General features: G+C 30.9%; 1 long non-coding RNA gene across 1 annotated transcript; it reads right to left on the bottom strand.

The window, feature by feature from the left end:
• Positions 1 to 334: 334 nt before the first annotated feature.
• LOC143082385 (uncharacterized) lies at positions 335 to 22,319 on the bottom strand. The gene is made up of 4 exons (XR_012980384.1): positions 22,184 to 22,319; positions 19,489 to 19,540; positions 15,583 to 15,740; positions 335 to 537 (listed from the first exon to the last, which is right to left on the bottom strand). It is a non-coding gene; the product is annotated as an uncharacterized LOC143082385 (long non-coding RNA).
• Between the last annotated feature and the right edge of the window lie 501 nt (positions 22,320 to 22,820).

Genomic DNA, 22,820 nt, shown 5'->3' with positions numbered 1-22,820 from the left:
ACGGTATAAGGATTAAACGCCTTTTTGAAGAATTTTATTGGTGTATAAACTGGACCAAGTCACTCACAAATATGTCATAAAAGTCCTTCGGACTTTCATTTGTTTGTGAGTGAATTGGTCGAGTTTATACACCAATAAATTCCTTTAAAAAGGCGTTTAATCCTATAATAAAAAAATACCGTACTAGTATTTTTCGGAAAATTCCTGTACAATGTCAGAAAATGACAGTTATTTTCTGTTCGTTCCGTTGGTTGATACAGTTGAACGTTTTGTTTTGTTAGGTTTAATGACATTTTTTTATAATATTTTTCGGGGCGGATAATTACTCGTATCATACATTCATCTTTTGCGTTTATGTTTCAGGTTTATAATTATTTTTTGCATACATAAATATATAAGATCAAATTTTTAAATGAACAAAAACATGAACAATAATCAAGTGTCAATACAATTTGACAAGATTTTAATCCTTCCGAGTCTTCCAAAATTGTATGTATCAAGAACTTCTCTATCATTTCTCTTCCTCCTAGTTTTGTTCTACAACAACAATAAATCGAAGTAGAATTGATGAGCATTTACAAAAACATTTCCTATCTTAGGGGAATATCTTCAGTCTTTCATCTTTACCGATTCCAGTCTTTTTTTGAATTTGCAGATAAAGATAACTGTTTATTGTGCGGACGTAAAGTTTTTAAAATTATTATTACACTGTTTTTGAATGTATATCAAAAGTATGTTCAAAAGAAAATTTATCAAAAACCTAACATCAGACAAATTGCGCGGACGAATGATGTGTTTTTATGTAAATTTCCTGTTTCCAAATCATAGATATCTACAGGGAGCACTGAATAAAATTTTGATGTTACAGTCACTTGAGTATAGGTGTTACTGTAAAACTTTACCTGTAGCTCAACCTGTTTTTAAAATTGACAATAGAATAGGGACATTTAAATTGACCAGTTGGTTTGGTAGATTTAAATCTACCTTGATGCTACCTGTAAAGATTTTTATTCACCTAACCAAAACTTTCAGCATGCTTTTATCCTGAAGCTTTTCTTATCCTATCACTTCACCTGTGTATTTGTTACTGTTGCATTATTATTGAAATAGTTTTTTTTTAACTTATAAATATAGCATCAAGGCTTCAGTTTTTATCTTTGTTGAATAACAAACATAATATGCATTCAGTCTAAATTATATTATATGGTATGAATAATGCTAGAATATGACCACTTATAAATGATAACAAGACACAAACTTATGTTTTTTTTATTAGAGAATCCTAAAACAGGTAAAGAAATTAAAATTGTTGTTAGTCTTTTTGTAATGGAAATGGATGTTTTCCCTGAAATAATTGGTCATTCAAATGCCAAAAAAAAACCCACAACATTTAGAGAAAATTTTTACTATCATTTAAAATTTTAGAAGAAGGCAAGCCATATATTGTTGAAAAAAAACCCAACTTTTTAATATCTCTTTGGCTTTTTCTAATGGGAAATAAGTCAAAATAACTTGTTTTTAATATGTTCCTTGTACAAATTGTTTATGTATATTCATATTGAAATATCAAAATCATATTTGAATGAACTATTTTATTTACTCTACACATTTTACATCTCATCCAGTATTCCCCTTTCTTTATCTGAAATAATTTTTTGACATTTCTCTGATTTTATGAACCTGATGAAAGCTTTTGAATATTTGTTCACGCTTTTCACTATATAACTATAGATTTTCTCTCTATATCAATATTCTGTTAACTTTCCCATGATATATCCCTAAAAACAGGTACAGACTTTTGCAATATTTGATTATCCATTATCTTTTTTTCTTTTCACTTTACCAGTACATTAGACTATATACACTTTATGAATTAAACATTTTGTTTCTTTTCCATGATAATTCCCATGAGATAATAATTTTTCCATTTTCAGTACTATGAACTTGTTTGGCTATTTGACTATTTGGATCTGAGCGTCAATGATGATTCTTATGTAGACGAAACATGTGTCTGGCATATAAAATTATAATCCTGGAACCTTTGATAATTATTGAATGTAAGGTGTACATGTCTAAGTGCCATCTGATCTTTATCTTATTCTTATGGTTTAGTGGATAAATTTCAGTTTTTTTGTGTTTGTGGTCTGTTTTTTTAATAAGTACTGTATGCAAAATTTTAACTTTACTTGATATATGAAGATATTGTACTTTGTACATGTCAGTCTGTCAGTTTTTTTTTTCACCTTGACTTCATTTTTGTGGTTCATTGCTCAATTTTAAACTTTTGTGTTTTGGTCAGTTTTTCTTAAACTTCAAGTAATAGGTCAAGTATAGTTTGTGTATAGAGTGATTGTGGGGTGTATATGAGTGCCTGCCTGACAGTTCTCATCTGACCTTGATCTCATTTTCACTTGGTTCTTCTCAATATAATGATTTCATAGTTTTGTCTGTTTCTTGTATACTACAAGCCTAGGTCTACTATATTTGGTGTATGGAAAGATTTTTAGGTGTTCATGTATTTCTGGCTTGATTCATCTGATCCGGGTCTCATTTCCCTTGATCATGTTCTGTTTATGGGATACTTGTAGTAAAACGTTATTTTTAGGACTTCCAACTTGAAATCAATGGTCCCTTACACAGGCAATACATTTCGGTGTGAGCACTCTTGTTATGAAAGGCCTATGTCCCATAACCTGTTTTTAACAATTTTTGACACATATCAGTAAGCACTAGTATGAGTAAGTTTCTTACACCTGCTTTAAATAACAAGGCTGTGAAGTTTTGTCTTGCAAATAATCTATCGGATGATGTCATTCAAAACGGGGGAAGAAGATGAAATTTTGATTCCTAAAGAAATCTGGAGAGTCTTGGTAGCATGATTTTAGAGGATCACATGTTCAGTTACTTGTTCTGAGAACACAGTTATTTCGTGGTGCATATCTTTTATAAAATGTACAATAAATGGATATAAAGATATACCACCTGCGCTTTCTCAATCATATTTTAACAATGTGTTGGGACAAGTTATAGAAAACTCCATTGGCTCTAACTCAAAGTATGGACAATTTATGCAAAGGGGTTTTAAAATCTGTTGACAGTTTCTGGAATGCTAATATTTCACCTTTTTGCAGCTGAACCAAATCACTACTTTACTTTAAAATTCATGGATCAATTATTTTGACAGTTTACAGCTAATTTCCTAATGCATGTAAAGCAAAACTTTGGTTGGCTCGCTTGCTTTGTTTGTATAATTGTTTATGCAAGCTTTGAAAATAAGATTGACATCTTTAAACAATATATATAGACATAGTTTAACCTGTATAAATAATATTTGAATTTAATTGGGTGTTATCTTAATGATTGTACAATATAAAAACAAAGCAAGCAAGCTAACTAAAGTCTTGCTCTACATGCTTTAGGAAATAAGCTGTAATCTTATCCCCCTACTTGCTATTTGAGGCATAAAACATGAAGAAATAAATTTGAAGTGGGTTTTAAAAAGATTGGCAAGGAAGTACTACACTGTCCGCACTAGGGACTATATTGGACAAGGAAAATCAAGGGACAATAGCTGTGTTCCTTGACCACATACATATATCAGATTTGCTAGTCTTGGAAAAGAAAATATTTACTAAATTTCTTTAAAAAGATTTAATTCATTCAGAGCCTAAAAATTTCAATGTTGATGAAAATGATGGTAAATTAACTACAAATGGGTTTAATGGTAATGTGCTTGTTTTTACCAAAACTGTATCTGTATGCTGAAGTCAATTTACAGTAGCTCAAACTGTAAATTTAACAGTACATGTTTTTGTAGAATTTTATATCTCCGGAATATAACAACTAGATTAATCAATGTGTATAACCCAGACAAATCATATTGCATAATATATGGAAATTTGCTCTAAACTTTTTACAGCACTACTGTGCAAACATTTAATTGTCAAGGCTATCAATACAGAAAGTTGACCAATAATACCACGATGACCACATCCAATTCTAAATATCTCTGGTATAACTATTACCAGTTTAAGAAATATGTGATTGATGTCTCTCATTGGTGTTTACACATTATTCATATCATGTCTGAAATAACTCATAAAAACAACATAGAATCATACCATTTGAATGAGAACAGCCTCCAACAAATCCACAAGATCAACCTTTTGATGAAATGTACAATTCAAGGACATAATTTGTTTGAATGTTATATAAGTATTTTTTGTAAAGGAAAGACTAAATTCAGATCAACAAAATTCTAATTTGATAGTTTAAATCTTAGCATAATATCCACACTAATTCTAAAATGTTAAAAAATTGTTCTGCATGACATTACTGTAATTCACTATAAAAGAATTGAATTTTTTCTGTACTTAGTTTTCTATCATCTATAATGGGAGATAACTCAAATTCAGTTCTTGATAATCTGAATATAATCTGGCAAAAATATACTTAAATAACATCAAAAGAGAGAAAAAAGGAAACTGTCTTGGTTTTTTTTGTATGAAAGTGTATTCATGTAAGAAGACAATAAATTGTATTCATAATGATTCAAAATTTTATTTAATTTTCAAATTCATAAATCAAGTCTTGGGTTGAGATTACTAGCACATGTTGAAATACACACAGAAATAATATTCTGTTATTTAAAAATCCTTTCCAAATTGCAAGTTTGAAAATAAGACACTGTATTTTGGTTGTAAATTTCTTTCAAAATCACAAGATTGAAATTAAATTAACACATCTTCAAATTCTCTCCAATATAAGTTTTTCTCATTGTAAATTGTAAATCCTATCCAAATTAAAGAACAGAGCGGTTTTAACCAGATTGAAATTCACACAAAACACTTGTTTTTGGAATAAACTAATACTTTCTCCTTATATATCTGACTTTAGATACATTCAGATATTGCAACTTTGAAAATATATTCCATTTCATAATAAACTTTGAATCAGTAATACCTTCTTTGAAAATATATTCCATATCATTATAAATTTCGAATTAGTAATACCTCCTTTAAAATATATTCCATTTGATTTTAAACTTTGTATCAGTAATACCTTCTTTAAAATATATTCCATTTCATTGTAAATTTAGAATCAGTAATACCACCTCCTTTGAAAATATTCCATTTCATTATAATTTCGAATCAGTAATACCTCCTTTAAAATATATTCCATTTCATTATAAATTTTGAATCAGAAATACCTCCTTTAAAATATATTCCATTTCATTATAAACTTTGAATCAGTAATACTTCCTTTAAAATATATTCCATTTCATTATAAACTTTGAATCAGTAATACCTCCTTTATAATATATTCCATTTCATTGTAAATTCAGAATCAGTAATACCTCCTTTGAAAATATATTCCATTTCATTATAAATTTCGAATCAGTAATACCTCCTTTAAAATATATTCCATTTCATTATAAACTTTGAATCAGTAATACCTCCTTTAAAAAATATTCCATTTCATTATAAACTTTGAATCAGTAATACCACCTCCTTTGAAAATATATTCCATTTCATTATAAATTTAGAATCATTAATACCTCCTTTCAAAAATTTATTCCAAATTTTGAATCAGTAACACCTCCTTTAAAATATATTACATCACTTCTAACTTTTGTATCAGTAGTACCAACTTTCATAATTCCACAAATTATTACTTTCAAGAGTAAATCAGTAAATCCCAAATAATCAATATTTTCAATTTCATTAAAATATAGAAATTAATAATTCCATTCCAGGAATATCTTTGAAAAAACTAAAGTTAATCACACATTAATTCAAATCCATTTGAAGCACTTTTTGAATTCTTAGTGCTTGGTTAATTATTCAGAGTCTGGGGGAGGTCCAAGTGGCAGTGGAGGTTTAACTTCCACATTCTGCTGAAGACCTTGTTGATACAACATATATGGATTATAACCATAATAGCCTGCTGCATACATCCCATATGGATTCTGATATGGATTCTGATATGAATTCTGCAATGGATTCTGCATAAACAGATTTGAATAATCCATCTGTTGTACTTTGGTAGCTTGTGGGGCTATCAATGGGGTTTCAGGCTTGGATGTTACTACCTTTTGAATCTTTTGGGGAGGTTCTTAGTTTAAAGTTTAAACATATTTTATTTGCGTAAATGTGCAAAAGGGATGAGACACAAGTTAATCAAACTTATAAAGTCTTCTCCCATAACAATTTATAACATTAGAATATTTACAAAGCATGCATACAAACAATACATTATGTATATATATATAAATTATTTGAACTCTGAAAAGGTGGTGTGTGGTGATGTGAGTGGTAATACACAATATGCATGTATTTGCACTTTATTATATGTTACATTACACAATTAGAAACCTCTTAGACTCTTTAATAAATTCATATACATTCTTTATAATTCTTTCATTTTCAACATTAGTTAAAGACTTATCGCCGGAGGTTAAGGTGTTCAAATTTAGTAGAGAGTTGTCTGGTAACCAATTTAGATTATTAAATAATTTGGTTCTTATATTCGAATATTTAGGACAATAAAAAAAGAAGTGACGTGAATCTTCGAACTTAGCACCACAACTACAAGACGGATCTGAAATAATGTTGACTCTGTTAAGATCATAGTTCAAAAAAGAAGCTGAGCACCTAAGTTGTGTCAATATAATATTGAGTTTACGATTGCCAGAGTCATAATGTTTTGGTACTTGGGCTTTTGAATTTAATTTAAGATTTTTTAGTTCGGTTTTAAATTTACCTAAAGAGTCAATGTTACGTGTCACCACATTAAGGTTATTCCACAGTCGTATTGTTGAAGGTATGAAGGACTCTTGGGTTAATGAAAGTCTACAAAAAGGGTATATTAAATCATTCCCATTACGTAATGGATAAACAGCTGTACTTTGGATTGTTGGTGGAATTAAATTGCAAAGATAGGCTGGTGCATTATTATGCTGAATATTATAGAATAATTGTAATTTCCTTCTTTCTCTTCGTTCAGCTAGAGTTTCCCAACCAATCTCATCATAAATAATTCTATTACTTGTAAAAATAGGAAGACCTGTTACAATTCTGGCTGCCTCAAGCTGCAGCTGTTCTAATTTTTTACAATAACCCACACCCATATTATCCCAAACTTCACATGCATATTCGAGAAGCGGTCTAATAAAAGTCAAGTAAAGCTTTTCTAAGTTGCTCCTACTTATCCTGTACTTTAATTTTCTAAGTACATTTAAATGTTTAGATACATTTTTTATGATATTATCCACATGGGTGTTCCATTTAGCATCTTTACTAAATGTAACACCCAAGTGTTTGTGGAAGTCTGTAACTTCAATCCTCTTATCATTGAAAGTGAAATTCATTTCTGGAGTTTCAATGTTTGAAAACAACATTATTTCTGTTTTTGCTGGGTTAAAGGACATCAGCCATTTCTTAGACCATTCGCTGAGCTCACTCAGGTCGTGACTGATCACTGATTGTATTTGTGTCGTGTCACGACTAGAGTAGCCCAGAGATGTATCATCTGCAAATAATCTACATAAAGAAATCAAGTGTTCAGCAATATCGTTAATATAGATAATAAATAACAGCGGTCCCAAAACAGAACCCTGTGGGACACCAGCTGAAATACTGCAAAGTTCAGAGGAAGATTGTTTAATAACAACTCGCTGTTGTCTGTTGTTTAAGTAACTTTGAAACCAATTTAATAAATTTCCGTCAACACCGTATGACTTCATTTTATGTATCAATCCTTTATGCCAAACTTTATCGAATGCTCTAGAAAAGTCACAAAAAACAAAACAGCTAATTTCTTTATTTTCTAATGAATTTAATATAGAATTATAAATTTCTAAAAGCTGATGAACTGTCGAATATTTTGGCAGAAAACCAGACTGGTATTCATATATTAACTTATTTCTGTGTAGGTGATTGAAGACATGTTTATAAACAACTCGCTCCATTATTTTCCCTACACAACTTATAAGCGATATTGGCCTATAGTTAGATGGTAACGAACTATCCCCCTTTTTAAAAAATGCTATTACATTAGCAATCTTCCAGCTGGTGGGATATTTGCATTGTTGTAGGGATTTATTAAATATTATTTTTAAGGGAATTGCTATTTTTTCAGGACACATTTTCAACATTTTATGGCTTATGACATCTGGACCAGATGCCTTATTAGGATCTAAAGTTTTAATTATATCGACTATTTCATCTATTTCAATTACCAAGTCTTTTAAAAAAATATTTGTTCTTGGCTTAATTTCGGGTATAGGAACACCTTCCTCCTCTAGGGAAGAAATCAGACTAAAATATTTATTTAGCAGATTACATTTCTCGTCGTCTCCGTACACTACATCGTCCATGCTTTCATCGTGAATAATATTATTAAGTGGGGGTAAATCACCAGAACCTTTATTTGATTTTATAAGCATTTTCATTATTTTCCAATAAGTTTTAGGGTTAGCCACGTTATTTAATATAAGATTTTCCAAACTTCTTTCAAATTTTTCTTTTGCAGCTTTTTTCATATTATTTACTTTGTTCCTCTGCTTTTTATATTTATCGATATCGCAATCTTTTTGAGTTTTTAAGGCTTTTTTACGAAAACGGTCTCTTCTACGAATTTCTCTTCTTAATTCATTGTCAAACCATGGTCGGTCATTGTTTCGTATATAAACATGTCGAGTTGGAATGTTTTGCCTGGCTATGTCTAGGAGTTTTTGAGTAAATATATTGCACATCTCGTCAACATCCTCAACATCAGAAAAAAGTTCATCCCAACTGACAGAATCAAGGTCTAAAGAAAATTTATTTAGATCTGCTTTATCGTACAACCAAATTTCTCTTTTGTATGATTTGGTTGCAAATATCGGACATTCTAAAAATATTACAGAAGCATCGTGATCACTTATTTCAGACGGTAATTTAAGAACGTCGGCAATTGAATATTTAATTGTATCGCTGATTATAATCGGGTCAAGTAATGTGCTACTATGTGCAGTCACCCTTGTTGGTTTATTTATAACATTTTCTAGATTAAAAAGATTCAGTGTATCATATAATTTATTATTATGAATGGAAAATAAATCAGAGTTCAAATCTCCTGTTATAACAATATTCTCGCTTAGCTGGTAACTTAATCCCAGTGAATAATTAAGTCGTGTCCAATAGTCATTGTCCGTCCACTCAGGTCTATATGTACAACAAAGAAGAAATGATTGACCTTTACCTTTAATCTCGACCCATATTGTCTCATCAATATGGTTTTCGAGTTCACCTTTTCGTGCAATGGATATATCATCTTTTACATAGATTATAATACCTCCGCCTGCACTGTTACGATCCTTTCGGATTATATTCTTCGAAAATGAGCAAAGTTGCAAATCGTCAATGTTAACACTTGGATCTAAATGAGTTTCAGTTATAGTTACTATATCAAATTCATCAGCAAAGTTTTGGATAAAATTTAGCTTATGTCTTAGACTGCGTATGTTTATGTTACATATGGATAGTGAGGCAGTTTCTTTTATACTTGAGGTAGACTCATTTATAATATCTGAGCTAGGACCTGGATTAGTTTCAATATTTCCAATAATAAGAATGAAATTTAAAACATATAGCAGGAAAACAATATTTATATTCGGATTTAAGCTCTGGAGTAGTGACAGAGAGACGACGAGAAACGAACATCTGAAATTGGTAAGTAATATTTCTATTATAGAGCTATCAATTGTTTGTGAGTTTAAACTACCGAGACCAAATGTGCAACTACATAAGTTAAATAACCCGATAGCTGCCCTATACTGTTCTATACAATTACCCATTGGGTTCTTCATCTGATATGTCGTCATAAATTTTTTGTTTTTTAATTTGATGTCTTGCAAGAGTCTTTTTAGCTTGATCATTCAAAATTTGGGAAAATTCCTCTTCATCAAGACTTTGAGGATGATTAGGAATTTCATTATTGAAAAAGTCTTTCAAGTAGATAACATCTCTCATTAACACATTGCTATTAATGTACTTTTTTTTATTTGTTTGTCTCAATCTCTCCTTGATAACACCAATAAAGGAGGAGTTGGCTTTTTCCTGAAAGGAAGTTAAACGTGCAATTTCACCCGACATTTCTTCTATCTCTTTGTCAGCATTTTTTATATCTTTATCAAATTGTTTACATTGGACTGTATAATCTGTGTGTTTGTCTTTTTGTCCACAGTCTTTCCAGGCATTGCATGGCGGGAGTGTGCAGGGTTTGTTTCCCCTATTTCCATCTGCTTTGTGGCCCCTCATGTGACAGTTGCCAAATCTTGTGGATTTTAATGGCCCTATTGGGTCGGGGTCACTGATTATTATGTCCATCTGCCTTCTTTTGTGAACATAATCTGCTTTTTCTTTTTCTTTAAGTTGCAAATTTGATTTCAATTTTTCTTTTATTTTGTCCATGTTTTTTTTTCAGTACATGAACTTTCTGGGGGTGCAATATAGACTTCATTTTTTTCAGCGCAAGTAACTGACTCTAAGTTTTTTAGTGCATATTGCAACTTTCTTTTATGTCCTAATGGTAGTGGGTTAGTTTTAAACATGTAGTCCAAATCAACTTCAATGTTCATGGCACGTAGTGAACTTGAATCGCAAAATTCATTTTCCATAAAAGTTTGTTTATATTTCATGAATTCAGGTCCTAATTGTTGCAAAAATTCACTCACAGAAATATCCATCCTTACACTTTGAAAAATAAATTTGTAATAAAGATGGTCACCTAAACACATGGTTGATTGGTCACTGGGAATATCTATTTTATTAGAGAAGAGGGGTCAGAAATTGTAGCTTGTTATACATTTCAGTTCTACTAGGATTTTTCTGTACCTGAATTATAAATTAACTAAAATTGACTTTTAATTTTTTTTATTTTCTTAATTTTGAATATATCCAGGATAATACAACTTAAAAATACAAACAAAAATGAAATTATGTTCAACTTTTTTCCCACAAACTTAAGTAGAATAATCCATTCTGGACTTCAGGTGAAAAGCAAGGTGTTAGTTTTTTTGTCACAGAGCCAATTCTTTTTATACAACAAAAAAGACAGGTAAAATCAAAGGCTATTCAATACAGTTCATTCATTGGAAAAAAAGGATGATGATTTCACAATCAAATAGATTCTATAAAAAAGGAATTAAACTTGATGAAACAGATCAATTTCAAATACATCATTTAAAGGAAAGTGGTAAAAGAATATCTGAAATAGCTAGGAAAACTGGAGTTAGTGTACCTACAGTCAAAAAGTACTTTTATAAGGATGAACCAATCAAAAGACCTAGAGAATATTCCAGACCAATTATGACTAATGATGTGATAGAGTGTATTGCATTTTTTTTGTAGAAAACCGTCCCTCGATACAAATTAGAGAAATCCAAAATAAGTTATTAGATACTGGAGTTTGTACATTAGAAACTTGTCCAACTGAATCTTCAATATGCAGAGCCTTAAGAAATGACCTTTTATTAACTCGCAAGAAAATTCGACCTGTTGCAAAGGAATCACAAACACTGAATGTAGAAACCAGTTTTGATGATTACATAAATTTCCTTTCTACAACAAATTCTTTCAACTTGCATTTTTTTTTATGAAAGTTCATTTTTGAAACCACTTGTAACAGAAAATATGGATATTCATTGTATGGACACGAGGCAATAGAAATACAACGTTTTGCATCTGATGCTACTTTGACACTAAATTTATTACACAGCCGAACTGGAATAGATTATTTCAATCTAGTTGAAGGTGCATCTAATAGTTTGCATCTATTAAACTTTTTTAGTGATGTTTTCAACCATGGTTTATATGGTGCACCAATATTAAGTCCTGGTGATATTGTTATTATGGATAACTGTAGATTTCATCATGCTAGACTGATTCAAAACAATCTTGAGTATTTATTTGCAAATAATGGTGTTACTTTGATTTATCAGCCACCATATCATCCAGAATTAAATACTTGCGAGTACTGTTTTAAACTTATCAAGGATGGAATTAAAAGAGAAAATAATTTTTATGAATATCATATGGAACTTGCAATAGCTGACTCTGTTTTAAATAGTGTCAACCAATCTTTATCTGAAAGAATTTTCCAACACTGTGGATATATCCGATGATCAAGGAAGGTTGTGACTCTTGATTTGATGTATGAAGAATTAAAAATATTAAACAAATAAAAAGTTTTCCATTAATTTTTGTTCAAGTTTTCATTTGGCTAGGAGACACAGTTTAAAAAATTATTTACTTACTGTAATAAGTATTTGACTATGATAGTAGAGAAGAAATAATCTGTTGTTCTGTGATATTCCTAGCATACATGTACATGCATAATTAAGATTGTTTTCTAAAGTACAAAAATGTACACCCATCCCAAATTCTTTTCTCATATCATAGTTTTTAATCTAAATACAAACTTAATTATAATATCAAATAATATTTTCCTAAATATTTGCTGTTTTCATCTTTAAATCAACAATAGTCAGTTAAAAGTTTGTCCACCCAAAAAAAAACATTGAACAGGTGAAGTCACTTCATGGATTTTCATAGGTAAATCTAACAAGGTTCAATAAGATTTAAATCTGGCAACTGGTCAATTTAAATGTCCCAGTTGTATTGTCAATTTCATAAACTGGTTAGACAACAGGTAGAATTTTACAGTAACACCTATATTCAAGTGACTGTAATGATAATTTGAAAATTAAATCCATGTATAGTTTGTTTTAATATTCGAATACAAAGATTTAATATGAATTATTACATTGGTTGCAATGAATAACATTGATTTCCCAGTGAAATAAAAACCGATAACTTCACATGTGAATTAAACGTGGTTATTTCACTCCTCTGACATCATACAACAATAGCCGTTGTCAAGACGTCGATAACGGCGATTCAATACAAATTGAGAATGCGTAGAAAAGGATATAGTTCCTTACATTTTCTACTTTAATTTCATTAAAAAAGCCATTTGCCAATGTAATAAAAATAATAACTAGTCAAGGAATTCAAATATCGCAAAACATTCAACTCGTGACCGAACAGCACTAACAATTAACTCATGCACTACGTGCATTCCTGAATTAATGTGTTATTAGACGTGTTAGGAAAGTCAACACTACTGCTGGCGCTCGTGTTCGATGGAAGATGAATACAATATGATGTGGGGGTCATCTCCAAAAGTATAAATACTATATAGTTTTTTTATTACCTGTATGACCACTGAATTATTTTATTTATAGTGAGCAACTCAATCATTTTTTAAAGACCCAACATTAATAACTAAATGTAAATTTTTAAATAAATTACGTGGGGTACTAGTATTGAAGAGATAATTATAACCATACAAAACAAGTTATGTAACTGTAATTATTTGGTTAAAGAATGCAAAATATGATAAAACAATTAGGCAATTTTTTTCCTTTTGTGGAGAAAAAGGGGGGATATATATTTATTCTAGTTTCAAAATCAACAAATTCCTGCAAAATAAAAAGGAACACGTTTTTTGTCCCGCCTTATCCCCGCGAATTGGAAATAAACCATCGTTTTACTATCATTCTAGAACGATTAAAAAATAAAAATAAGAATAAAACAATATATTTTGGAAACTAGATACAAGTTCCCCCTTTTACACAAGATGAATGCTCTATGATTTATTCTAAAATGCAAATTGGGATTATTTGGTCACGTGCCTATTATCATCAGCATTCAGTTGCATTGGTTGTATACGAAAACATATCTCGACAAGTCCGGTACACATTTCAACTATTTGATTTAGTTCGTTCCTTTCATGTCTCCAAAAAGTTCCAAACGACCCTGTTTATCTTGAAACGTCTCATTACGTGTTCAACATACACACAAAACTCTGATGTTCCTTTATCTAAATTTTGTTCGCTCGGCGTGTGTGCCTTAATTGATGTCTCTTATATGGTGTAACAATTTGTGGTCAATTGACTTTTGCCGGCTGAACTTGAAAATGAATTGGGTTCAATATCATAGTCATAAGGGCAAAGTATATGCCAAGTTAAGTCAAAATCGAGTCTAGAGTGTTAAAATAAATTACAAGTCTAACAGTATCCCTGACGTTTGACCTCAAAAATTTATAGGATTCTAGATATTCATATGGACTAAGTATTAGCAAGTTTGATCAAAATCCTGGAACGATTGAATATAAAGTGTTAACAAGGGTGCTACGGACGAAAGTTGACAAACGGACAGACAGACGGTATCGTTACAAGATCCCCTCCAATTTTGTTAGCGAGAACATAATAACCATTTGAATCGAAAATGCAGGAACATGTTATTTAACATGATAGCAATGGGGGTTGGGCAATGTGGGTGTGTGGGAGAGGGCGAATTTAATGTATTTACATAGATGAAAGCCCGTTATAGGGTATACTATTGTAGCTGTGGGAAACAATGTCAACTGAATCTAAAGTTATTTTTCTTCTTTAATTTTGAATGTCTTGATATCTTTTTATTTCTTAAGTCGACAAAACGTACTGATATTATAGTACTCAGTCTTGCAGTTACTGAACGCTAGCGTAAAGTAAATACCAACCTCATCCGACTGTTTTAATGTACCTTGAATTATTTATAGTTTGTTAAAATGACTTTTAGCTAGCTTTCGGTAAATGGAAGTCGTATAAAAAAATGATTCAATTGTCATAGTTATTCAGTTCAGGATTACCACGCCGAGATCACAGATTAGCAATTCATGAACACAGATGAGCAATTCATGAATCCAGATTATCAATCCGAGATCACCGATTATCAATCCGAGATCACCTATTAATAATCTGAGATCACGGATTTCAATCCGAGATCACGGATTTTCAATCCGAGATAACAGATTAGCAATCTAAGATCACGGATTGTCAATCAAAAATCACGGGTAATTTTTTTTTAGTGTTCCGTTATGGCTTTCGTAGTTATACAACTACACCCTTTTACTATTTGTTTACAAAACATTAGATCAAGATAGATTATTTAAAAGTTAATATTAATTATTCAAAAAAGTATCCGTTAAACCATTACTGGTTCTTAAAATATATTTTTTATTTTGATCTTCTCCTGCGTACTTAAGTAACTATGATTATTTAAGATTAATCTCAGAGGTATCAAACACTCCTATCTATACAGGTAACACAAATATTTTGTTTTGTACTTTTTGAGATGGTCCACACGTCATATTGTATTCATCTTCCATCCAACACGAGCGCCAGCAGTAGTGTCAACTTTCCTAACACGTCTATTTGATCACTCGTTGAATATTTTTCTCTATTTGAATTCTTCGATTAGTTGTTCTATAAATACAAAAAAAATTACAGGTAAATTGTTCTTACCTCTTTATTAAGAGTTATTGTATCAATAAAAATAATTTTCGAACTATATTGATGGAATATTGTCTTTTTAACTGTCGTCGGATTGACATTTGTAAAATATATTTGAGCATTGTTCTAGTCTGTAGGTTTTTATAAATGTACTGAAATAGATGCCTTCGTAATAATTTTATAACTACACTTTTTAAACTTACACTATTCGTCGATATCATTTAGAGGTAACATCATTATGTTCCTGCGATTTTCTCTTCTTTGTAGTCTATTACGATTGCACATTTCCATTATGAAGTATATTAATCCAGAGAGAAATAATATACAACAAACTGTTACTATTCCTAAATATATCCAAAGCCTGCAAAACGTAAAGAAAATATGTATCAATGGAAATATGAAAGGGCTTAGATTATTATATGTGACGTTTACATTTTATGACGTCAAACACGCGAAGCAATGCACGTGGTTTTAAAATTTGATAGATGCTTTTTGTGCTTTTTTGTTAAATATTTGTTTGTTTTGAGATTGTGACAGAGTGATGACTGCTGTACCCTTACTTTGACTATTTACCTACCATTTCTGTTTTGTTCACGTATCGTTGTAAGTATAATGGAATTTGATGCGACTGTCATACAAGTGAGAGGTTTAGCGCTATAAAACCAGGTTCAATCCAACATTTTCTACTATTGAAAATGCCTGTACCTAGTCAGGAATATGACAATTGTTGTCCATTCGTTTGATATCTTTTATCATTTGATTTTGTTATTTGATTAGGGACTTTCCGTTTTGAATTTTCCTCGGAGTTCAGTATTTTTGAGATTTTACTTTTTAGACAAACATACTATCAACTTGTTAACAAATCTTGTACTATTGTCTGGCTGCTCTCTGCCTGAATCACTCTACTCAACTTTTCTAAAAAATCAAAATCGTGGTCATGTAACGTAAACGTCATTGTCCCGGACGACGTTATCATGTGTGAATCCTGGAAGTATTATTGTCTTTATGATGATTAACGCATTGATACAGTCCGAAAAAAAAGATTATAAAATTGTCAACATTTTTATAAATTAAAAGCTAAACGACAAAATAAAGCATTTGTAAACAAAAAAACATCAATTTGTAACTTGAAGCTGATATTTTATAATATCAACTTATCAATTTGCATAAAACCTGATAATCAATTCGTATCGAGCTGTTTTAAGGTTTAATTAAAAAATGAGTCGCTCATTTTGTATCAATACATATCAAAACCCAGATTAAAGGCTATGATTTGTCAAGTCAGACGTGAATATTGTCTTCAATCCACTCTGCAGTGGCTTTCAATTCAAAACAGTTGGAAGACAAACAAAAAAGAAGATGAAGTTTCAAAATGAATAAAATTTAAGTGTGTTAGAGGAGAGCCGTGGTGTAGTGGTTATCGCAGCGGATTACTAAAACCAAGGTTCCTGGTTCGATACCCTTTTCCAGGGAGAAAATTTAGGGGACTGAAGTTTCGGCTCTCCCTTAACACCATTTTGCGAGTATGGTCTTGAGAATCGATGATAGTCCGTCGGAAGGGGACGATAAGTGGCTGACCAGTGTTAAGAGAGAGCAATATCTCTTGCACGTAAAAGACACCTTTGTAGATTTCAAAAAAGAGCAGGCTAATGTCGATACAAGGCAGTACTCGCACTCTCAAAGTGGAAAGGGATTAATATAAGTTGCAATAACTTGTTTCCCATCCACTATAAATAAATCTGTTTTAACTAAGTGTGTTCTCCATGGTAGCAAACAATACAATAACACACTATATGCTGAGTCACTTGCAAGCTGAAAATATTCTTTAACATTCATAATAAATTATAAGACATGACCGAAGTTATCAAAGGTACCAGGATTATAATTTAATACGCCAGACGCGCGTTTCGTCTACATAAGACTCATCAGTGACGCTCAGATCAAATAGTTCTTAAGCCAAACAACGCTCAGATCAAATAGTTCTTAAGCCAAACAAGTACAAAGTTAGAGAGCCTTGAGTTTTTAAAATAAGCGAGAGGTGTGGTTTCATAAAAGAGGCTAAAGAAAAGTCGTGTTTTACGACAGGTAAATTTAAACAGAATTTAAGACAAGCTTAAATTTAACCTTGAAATATTCTTTAATAATACTAATAGTTATCAAAGCCACAAGGATTATAATTTAATACGCCAGACGCTCGTTTCGTCTACATAAGACTCATCAGTGACGCTCATGATTTAAATAAGACGTGACCATAGACAAAAAAATCAATGTAGGCGACTGACTGAGACTGGTACCTTTGATAACTATTAACACCACGGAGTCGCTGCCACTGCTGGTGGACGTTTAGTCCCCGAGGTATCTCCAGCCCAGTAGTCAGCACTTCGGTGTATACATGAATATCAATAATATGGTCATTTTTATAAAGTTCCCGTTTACAAAAGTATGCATTTATTGAAATACTAAGGATTTTCTTATCCCAGGCATAGATTACCATAGCCGTATTTGGCACCACTTTTTAAAATTTTGGTGACCAATGATGTTCAACTTTGTACTTGTTTGGCTTTCTTTACTATTTTGATCGGAGCGTCACTAGTGAGTCTTATGTATATGAAACGCACGTATGGTGTTTTAAATTATAAAACTAGTACCTTTGATAGCTATTAGCATGTCGAAATGTCATATTGAAATGTTATTTGTGTATTTGTCTTGAATGTTCTTGCATTTATTTGTACTATAGTCCTGTCATGTTATGTTGTCATTTTATTGTTATATTTAACATTCCCAAAAAAAGCGCGAGTTTTGGCTAGCCGCAAAATCACGTTCAACCCACAATTTTTTTCTTAACATTTCCTGTACCAAGTCGGGAAAATGATCATTGTTATATTATAGATAGTTTCTGTGTGTTACATTTTAGTGTGGTGTTTCTGTTGTGTCGTAGTTCTCCTCTTATATTTGATGTGTTTCCCTCAGTATCAGTTTGTAACCCGGATTTGTTTTTTTTTGTCAATCGTTTTATGAATTTTAAACAGCGTTATACTACTGTTGTCTTTATTTATTCAAGTGAGAGATTTATCTAGCTATAAAACCAGGTTCAATCTACCCTTTTCTTCATAAGAAAATGCCAGTACGAAGTTAGGCATATGACAGTTGTTATCCATTCGTTTGATGTGCTTGGGCTTTTGATTTCGCCATTTGATTAGAGACTTTCCGTTTTGAATTCAGTTCAGTATTTTTGTAATTTTACTATTGACTAAGCAGTTCTATAATAATATTCTTGTAATGATTAGAAAAGAACACCATAACAAACTTGATCCCAATTTTATATTCCATTTTAAAAATTTAAATGTGACGTCACTTTTTGTGTCGTTGATACATTCGTGTATATATAGATAAAATTCAAAATGCTTTTTTCTGAACTAAATAGTTTTAAAATGCAGATAATTATTTGACAAATACTTAAATATGTAACAATGAAGAATATGTAAATCCTGAATTTTTAAAAGAAGTCATATGACAGAGATAAGTGTTTTTAAGATGAAACTAATTCTTCACGAGAGAGATATTATTCGAAATTTCAGAAAGAGTTTAAATTTGAAGATACCGTTTTGCGGTTTAATCCTGTAAATAGAAGCCATATTTGCAAACTGCGAAAAAGCAATATAAAATTCCGAGAGAAACGGGACGTTGGGCTGGTATACAATAGGATGCAAGCTTGGGTTATAATTGTCTTCAATTCCTATAGCAATAAACTCGTCATAGAAACCAGGATTTAATTTTGTATTTACGCCAAACGCGCGTGTCGTCTACTAAAGACTCATCAGTGACGCTCGAATCCAAAAAAGTTAAAAAGGCCAAATAAAGTACGAAGTTGAAGAGTATTGATGACCAAAAATACTAAAAGTTTTGCCAAATACAGCTAAGATAATCTATTCCTGAGGTAAAATAGCCTTAGTATTTCAAAATTTCAAAACATTTTGTAAAAAAAAAAACACCACTTGTTTATACGTGGTGGTGATGTACAAGAACGAAATTGAGTGCTCTCAAATATAAATACTGTAGTTGAAGTATGAATACTCAAAAAACTAATAATGGAATAATGATGAACATACTTGCCGGAAGAGTACGTTCCTCGAAAATTACTCTGTGATACACATGGTAAAGCTAAAATAAAGAGATTTTTAACGTCAGAATACATTTACATGATATGATATCCTAATTCAAATTGTAAACAAGGTCCATAGCAATTGACTTATCTACAAATCGTAAAATCACAAAAATACTGAACTCAGTGGAAAATCAAATCGGAAAGTCTCTAATCACATGGCAAAATCAAATGACAAAACACATCAAAAACTAATGGACAAGAACTGTCATATTCCAGACTTGATGCAGGCATTTTCAAATGTAGAAAATGGTGCAGCAATCCTGTACATATAGGCAATGCAATTTCCTTAAGGAACTCCTTTAACGGCTAAATCTTATTCACTTTTACTATGAAGTTTCGTTAAAAAATATATACTAGATTGGATAGCTCTACTATACTTTAAAGGTCTTATATAGGGCTGTACGGCATATTTTTAACTTGTAAATGATTTCTTAAAATTCAAACTTGTACAACCCTCTCTTCACTTTTGATCTTTCGAAGAATTTCAGTTGAGCTGCTACTCACGTATATATACTGGTAACAGAGATGAAACAAAAAGATGATATTACGGAATTAGTTGGTAAACAAAACATAATACTAATGAATATAATATATATCTCCCCTAAAAAGACGTGGTCTGAGAAACAGATGTATTTACAAAGTACAACCTTAAACATTCTAAAATTTTCCGTCTCATATTCTCACGTAAAAATACCACTCGTTCATAACGCACAGATAAATTGGCAAATAATACATATCAAGTTTTACATGTTGCCAACAACAACGGTTTTATGGACAGCATCTGTAGATATACGCCTTGCTTTAGTGCCTCTTTCGTGACAAAGTCATACATTAGTATAAATAGTCTCGTTTTTTGGGTTATACAAGATTGGGACACTTATCTTTGTTGAAGACCTCATGCAGCCCCTTGTCTTTTTTTTTTGGGGGGGGGGGGGGGTTATCATTGTCGCCATCACAACCTATATTTCCTAGCAGTAGTTGAAAACCTATACATGAAATCTTATTCTCGTATTTCTGAGTAAAAGATATAAAAGACATGTGGTCTTATTTTATTATATAAGGTTACACCGAAGAAAAGAAGTTAAAACAAAATAACAGAAAAGCGCTTTTATTGTTTTCATTCATCACAAAGTTACACTCTGCAAACATTCTCTTGAATCCACGAGTAGAAAAACAAAGATTGAGAATGAATAAATGAAATGATAATCCTAGAAAGTAATTGTAATAACAGCAGTACATCATTTAGTTTGAATATTATGAAATCGTTTCTCTACAAAATAAATATGGATTCTAACATTGATACGAGTTGATAATTCCGACAATCCACGGCTAACTATGTAAGAATCTGTTTCTCTAACGAATAAAGAATAAATTTTCTGTTTTTGTTAAACGAAAATCCCCTTCGAGTGCCTTTCACATTCCACAAAGTTGTCAATTTCATTTACACCTGTTAGCATATTTTGAATCATCCATAAAGAGGTTATGGCTATTAAAATCATCCAATGATTTTTTGAGATCACCGGTAACCACAATGATTAATATTTTTTTTATACAATGGCTTCTGAAAGGGATAAATTTCCATAGAATTAGAGAAAAAGGTTTTCTAAGTGCCTTTCACGGATATTTGACACTGGCTTTCCTAGATGCCCGTCTGGTGTACAAAAATCCAGTCCAGGTTTTTAAGAAGAGTTTAACGAGACAACTGAAAGGTGTCTGTTTTCGAAGTCTACATTTTCTGAAGAAAAAAAAACCGCACAAACCGACTAATTTAACAAATGTCATGACGTCACTTTTATCATCTATCTTGATATTCCTTTCTAAAATCATATATTTATAAATATATTTTTCTACTATTTCGTCGTTATATAGCTATTTGCAACACCTATACCACATAATTAACCATGAAGAACAAGTAACCAGCGATAACTAATAACTTTCAGGCTCACCCTGATTTGGGACAGAAACTTACAAAATACGCCGGTGTAACAAATATTAAATGTCATTTATTAAATTTTAATAGTTCTGGTTAAACAACGATTCTAAAGGAACAAAACAATAGTCTTCAGCTATATTTGAATATTCTTACAAAAAAAAAATGAAATACTTGGGACATACATTTGACTGAAGTCCAAATCGACCCTGATAGTTTTACTTAAATGTATTTCGTTTTTGGTTTTCCTTTAGCTCGGACGTAGCTACAAAGTAATGAAAAGAAACCAATGGTCTTACTGACATTAAAGCATTAAAAATAATTTAATTTCCTTGCATCTCTTTGATTTTTATCTATTTTGTTAGCAATTAATGAAAAAACGAAATGCTATCATAACGATATTATTAAAATTCAATCCAGTTAATGACAACCCCTAAACCATAATTTCAGATAAGAATAAATAAATAATAAAATTACAGTATGACAGTTAAAACAATTAACCAGCATCAATAATAATTATTATGGATAATCATAATTTTTGTATAAAAAATGACCCTTAATACCTCTTAAAAAAAAGGTTTATCTCATTTTCAGATAAATAATCTGATATTGGATGAGGGATAACATTGCTGATAGAGGAGATACACACATGCTCATTTTAGAAGCAGACGTAACATCATTTCATGTTGTTATATTCTTGTTTACATACCTTTAAGATACAGAACAGTTATCCATAACAATATTTTGAAAATAGTTGTAACCATTTTTGCGCTTTATAACCGTCTATCTTGTTTTTGAAAATTATAAACTCGTTGTTTGTCTTTCAAGGTTAACCTATACAATTTCATACAGTCCATTTGAATTTAAATTAATGGGATTTCAAGTCACTTCCTTAAAAATTTCAAATTCATTATACTACAGGAAGAAATACGTTTTACTTTAGATTTAAATAAAATATTGTTGGGATGGTTAGAAAAGGTCGAAACATAACTTAAAACTATTAAAAAATAAAGTTTTGAAAACTGAGGTTATCAAACAGTGTATACGTAGTATATAAAATGATTAATGGGAATATTTGTAAATGAAATAAACTATATATTTGGCACTTTTAGCAAAAATTCTCAAGTAGAATGATGATTAGTAAATGAAGTTTGCCTTGTGTGACTGATATAAGACAAACCGACGATACTTCTCGGTTATCAATTCGTTGAAACTAAAAAAATTATTTTATAGGATGGTAAATCATCATGATTAATCTTAAAAAAATGCTTGCATTTCAAAGATATAATTTGATTCCCTGTCTCTTCTAATTATATTATGTTTTAGATAAATCTAAAAACACAAAT

The sequence above is a fragment of the Mytilus galloprovincialis genome, chromosome 1 (genome assembly GCF_965363235.1).
Source record: "Mytilus galloprovincialis chromosome 1, xbMytGall1.hap1.1, whole genome shotgun sequence".
In the NCBI taxonomy this organism is placed as follows: domain Eukaryota; kingdom Metazoa; phylum Mollusca; class Bivalvia; order Mytilida; family Mytilidae; genus Mytilus; species Mytilus galloprovincialis.
This window is presented reverse-complemented; position numbering and strand designations above follow the sequence as displayed.